Genomic DNA, 6,200 nt, shown 5'->3' on the forward strand with positions numbered 1-6,200 from the left:
ATAACTGGGTGGTTCATCTGTTCATCCCTTGCCAAAGTTAGCCTCATGCCCAATCAGTAAAAAAAAAAAATCAATGCACCAACTACCAAGTATGTCATATTGGCAGATCAAATTCATAGAATAAATGAGATTCACACCTAAAAAGAAATGGGGTTAGAGATGAAGAAAGAAAAAAGAAAAAAAAAACTGCTGTTGTTGATAATCATCATTGTCATCATCATCATTGTTTATGCCACCAACAAACCTCTACAGTCACTCAACCTAACGAAAATAGCAATCAAATCTTCATTAAATCACATCTTACTGTTTTTCAAAAAGTAATGAGACAGGAGATGTAGTCCTAGATACTTTATGACTAAATAGAAAGATGTGATGCTCACAGTTAGAAAACCATTGATCACAGATTGGCATGCTGGATCAACAACGTCTAATACACATTTATACACAAACCAACAGTACACATATACAAGCCAACAAGAGAATTTCTATGCAGTCACTTGACCTTTTAGAAACAGCAGTGAAAACCCACTCAAATATCACCTTTGACTTACTATGAAGGACACATTGAAATTTGCAGCCTTAGGTATATTATGCAAAAAAAAAAAAGTATAGTCACAGCAAGAATACTTTTGATCATACTTTTTACCCATTTCCAGACTGACCTGGAGTTAAACAAAAGTAACAACACCAATAACCATGACTACCAACAGATTTTTTTATTATTTTTTCTCAGGTTTCTTTGTATAATAATCAATACATTTGTGGCTGTTGCCATTGACTTCGTCATCATTATCATTATTTCTTTAAGCAGGAGTACAGAGTGATAGAGATTGCAATATAAGTAACTACCTATGCATTGTAGCCCAATATTTCACCATCTATAAGGTCCAATATCTTTAAATCCAATCTAAGTACTACTTAAGCTTTCTTGGGTTCTACAAATGCAATTACCATCTCTTCATCAACCAACCCAAGACACTTTATTTTCTGTTACCAGCAACTATCATCTTTTACAATACATGAGTTGTTAACATGATTAAAAAAAAAAATTAAGGGCTATTAACTCTTTAGCATTTAAAGCAGCCATATCAAGCAAAAATATTCTGCCCGCTTTACATTCAAGTTGGACAGATCTGGCCGCTCACTCCTATCCTACAATCATATTCTCAAAATAAACAGTCATATCACAATCTTGTAGTTACAAGACAATTCATGATTAATTCAAAACTTGGTGAATAAATAAGCAGTACATTTGACAGAATAATCTGAATGCTGAAGGGTTAACCTCATCTTTTAGGAAACTGAAGATCAAATCAATCAAAAGATGTAGAGATCTAAATATTTAACCGTTCTGTTACCATATTTCTGTTGAAAGATGCTGTCTTTGATTCAATTAATTTCGAAAATAACTTTAACCCTTAAGCATTCAGACTTCTCTGTCAAATGTAATGCTTACTGATTCACATTGTTTTAATTTAATCATGCATTATCTCATAGCTTCAAGGTTATGATGTGGTTGTTTGTTTTTAGAATGACATTGTAGGGTAGGTCCAAGGAGCCAGATCTGGCTGGCTTAAATCCTAAACGGCTAACAATATTAAGCTGTATTTAAACTGATCATATCTGGACCATGTATTCTATGTATTTTGTGTTCAAATTGGCCAGATCCAGCCTTCTCACACCTACCTTGCAATGAATGTCATTCTAAAAATATACAATCATGTCATTGAAATTTCATAGCTATGAGCTATTGCATGGAATAATTAAAAACAATGCGAATAAATAAGCTTTACATTTGACATGAATCAGAATGCCAAAAGGTTTAAAACAGTGGTTCTCAGCCAGGGTCCATGCAACAAAATAGTAAATTGTGGATTCACAATAGTATTTTAAGGGCCCCTGAAAAAATTTTGCTTTAAATATATGTATTGTTATGTATTGCAAGAAACAGTTAGGTTTACATAGTTTAACCTACATAAGTTAATGTGTGAAAAACAAAATAGGAATTTCGGAAGAAATATCAATAAAACTAGTTTTTAAACATTGAATGGTTATGGGGATCCATAGACAAAAAAAAATGCTTGAGAATCCCTCGTTTAAAACAAGGAATTTGTTACCAATGAATCAGGTGCAGAGAATCTCAGTGGGTTGATAACAAAAGGGCTTAAATATTTTTCTTTATCAAAATGGGATCAATATTTTAATTGCAAAATTTAAGTTTTACAGATTAAGTTTATTTTCAAATTTATACATTCATTACTTTTAAGCAACAAAACAATATTTGGAAAAAATAGCTTATTTTAATATTCAGTAAATAAAATTACTTTCACCAAATAAGACAAGTCAGCTCGTTAGGAATTCAATCACGAAAGTATTTTTGAAGTAAAATTACTAGAAAGTCATTAACTTGTGGTAATTGTCTGGCAAAATTTCTGTCATTTTTGTTTTTCGAGTGGGGAACAGAGAAAACTCAAATTGCTTGCAATGAAAATATATATATATATACATACATACATATATACATATATATATATATTATATATATATATATATATATATATATATATACATACATATATATACATACATATAAACGATGATGATGATATATACACATACATATAATATATACACATACATATATATATATACACATACATATATATACACACATACATATATATATATATATATACATATATTTACATACATACATATACATATACATACATACATACATATTTCTTTTTCCTAGGAAAAATAATTTGATTAGAGACCATGCATTGAAAACTAAGACAGTTGGATAATGTTAGAGTAATAGTCACCATTTTAATTGAAGGTGTGACACATTGTTAGATTTTCAATATCTCAAAAGTATAGTGAATGAAGTCAAAGCATGTAACTTAGAGATTGTTAGGTCACGAGTTCAATTCTTGGACTAGGTGGCATGTTCTGTCATTAAATAAGGCATTACATTTCATGTTGCTCCCAGTCATTCAACTGAAAACAACAGCAGCAGCTGGGCAGAGAGCGGGAAAAGGAACTAACACTGCAATGGATTGGACTGGTGCCTCGTTCGGGAGGGAGTCTTGTACATTCATTTACATAAATAGCTTGAAAATACAGATAAGCTCTGATGTCATGAGCCTGTTGGTCTGAGACAAATTTTTAGAACTTCTTTTCATGGCATATTAAGCATCAATACCATTCATTATATAACTATGATTTGCTCATTAAGATGAGAGAGAGAGAGAGAGAAAGAGAGAGGAGACTATGTATTGCGTAGTGAAGCAGAATGAAGTTAAAATAAAGTGCGTCCAACAGCCCAGCAGTACACAAGAATTAACCAAAAACTGATTTAACACATGCAGTGGAATGGATGATGAAACACGTACATATTTAACAAAATTACTTGAGAGATAAATTAATAAAATTTGATACAATATCCAGCATGGTTGCATCCAATCAGACAGAACAGCATGATTACAACTAATAGTATAAAGAAGTAAAAGCTAGAAGAAAAAAGAAAACAAAAAATGACCTGCGTCTGTGTTTTAAATGGTTGATATAATAACCAGCACTGCGTCAGTTATGATGATGAGGGTTCCAGTTGATCTGATCAATGGAACAGCCTGCTCATGAAATTAGCGTGTAAGTGACTGAGCATTCCACACACATACTCTTTACTCTTTTACTTGTTTCAGTCATTTGACTGTGGCCATGCTGGAGCACCACCTTTAGTCGAGCAAATTAACCCCAGGACTTATTCTATCTGTCTCTTTTGCTGAACCGCTAAGTTACAGGGATGTAAACACACCAGCATTGGTTGTCAAGCGATGTTGGGAGGACAAACACAGACACACAAACACATATATATACATATACATATATATATATATATTATATATATATATATATATATATATACATACATATATATATATACATACATATAAACGATGATGATGATATATACACATACATATATATATATACACATACATATATATACACACATACATATATATATATATATACATATATTTACATACATACATATACATATACATACATACATACATATTTCTTTTTCCTAGGAAAAATAATTTGATTAGAGACCATGCATTGAAAACTAAGACAGTTGGATAATGTTAGAGTAATAGTCACCATTTTAATTGAAGGTGTGACACATTGTTAGATTTTCAATATCTCAAAAGTATAGTGAATGAAGTCAAAGCATGTAACTTAGAGATTGTTAGGTCACGAGTTCAATTCTTGGACTAGGTGGCATGTTCTGTCATTAAATAAGGCATTACATTTCATGTTGCTCCAGTCATTCAACTGAAAACAACAGCAGCAGCTGGGCAGAGAGCGGGAAAAGGAACTAACACTGCAATGGATTGGACTGGTGCCTCGTTCGGGAGGGAGTCTTGTACATTCATTTACATAAATAGCTTGAAAATACAGATAAGCTCTGATGTCATGAGCCTGTTGGTCTGAGACAAATTTTTAGAACTTCTTTTCATGGCATATTAAGCATCAATACCATTCATTATATAACTATGATTTGCTCATTAAGATGAGAGAGAGAGAGAGAGAAAGAGAGAGGAGACTATGTATTGCGTAGTGAAGCAGAATGAAGTTAAAATAAAGTGCGTCCAACAGCCCAGCAGTACACAAGAATTAACCAAAAACTGATTTAACACATGCAGTGGAATGGATGATGAAACACGTACATATTTAACAAAATTACTTGAGAGATAAATTAATAAAATTTGATACAATATCCAGCATGGTTGCATCCAATCAGACAGAACAGCATGATTACAACTAATAGTATAAAGAAGTAAAAGCTAGAAGAAAAAAGAAAACAAAAAATGACCTGCGTCTGTGTTTTAAATGGTTGATATAATAACCAGCACTGCGTCAGTTATGATGATGAGGGTTCCAGTTGATCTGATCAATGGAACAGCCTGCTCATGAAATTAGCGTGTAAGTGACTGAGCATTCCACACACATACTCTTTACTCTTTTACTTGTTTCAGTCATTTGACTGTGGCCATGCTGGAGCACCACCTTTAGTCGAGCAAATTAACCCCAGGACTTATTCTATCTGTCTCTTTTGCTGAACCGCTAAGTTACAGGGATGTAAACACACCAGCATTGGTTGTCAAGCGATGTTGGGAGGACAAACACAGACACACAAACACATATATATACATATATACGACAGGCTTCTTTCAGTTTCTGTCTACCAAATCCACTCACAAGGCTTTGGTTGGCCCGAGGCTATAGTAGAAGACACTTGCCCAAGGTGCCACGTAGTGGGACTGAACCATGTGGTTGGTAAGCAAGCTACTTACCACACAGCCATTCCTATGCTCATGTGTATCTTTAATGTCAGGGAGGTTTGGCATGGCACAGAATGTGATAAGGCTGGCCCTTTGAAATACAGGTACTGCTCATTTTTGCCAGCTGAGTGGACTGGAGCAACGTGAAATAAAGTGTCTTGCTCAAGGACACAATGCATTGCCGGGAATTGAATTCATGACCTTACAATCGTGAGCCAAATACCCTAACCACTAAGCCATGTGTCTTTGGTAAATATTACTGTATTACAATATGAACTAGTAAATATTTCTGCTAACCAGTTAATTGATCATTAAATATAAGTTTGATTAAAGAAAACGTTTTTTTTCTTTCTTACTAATAGCTAGCATCTCTATATTCACATATTGTCTAGAAATAAGATACATGTTTAGATTTACACAAAAAAATTCACAGCATTAAGAATAAAATCATTAAAAAAAACTGTTTTAAACCTATCTGGTGTGTACAATGCAGAAGATGGAAACTGAAAGAAGCCTATTGTATGTATGTTATTATAGATACCTATGTATGTGTGTGTTTGTGTCAGTGATTGTCCTCCATCACTACTTGACAACCAATGTTATAGTGTGTTCATGTCCTTGTAACTTAACATTTCAGCAAAAGAGATTGATAAAATAAGTACAGTAATTCCTTGCCATATTGCAGTTTATTATTTAAGCTTATGACGATTCCTCTGTGGTGTTGTTTTGCATTTATAATATAATAAATATATACAAATTATGAAAATAATAATAAAAAAAATACAGTGCAGTACTGTTTCTATTCAGTGGATTTTCACCTATTGCGACGTGTTTTGGAACATAACACCT

The 6,200-nt window shown here is 33.0% G+C and overlaps 1 protein-coding gene across 11 annotated transcripts in view; it reads right to left on the reverse strand.

Moving 5' to 3' along the window:
* Positions 1-6,200, reverse strand: part of LOC115218866 (LIM domain-binding protein 2) — a 181,574-nt gene that overhangs the window by 129,783 nt on the left and 45,591 nt on the right. The window lies entirely within an intron of this gene.

The sequence above is a fragment of the Octopus sinensis genome, linkage group LG14 (genome assembly GCF_006345805.1).
Source record: "Octopus sinensis linkage group LG14, ASM634580v1, whole genome shotgun sequence".
NCBI classification, from domain to species: domain Eukaryota; kingdom Metazoa; phylum Mollusca; class Cephalopoda; order Octopoda; family Octopodidae; genus Octopus; species Octopus sinensis.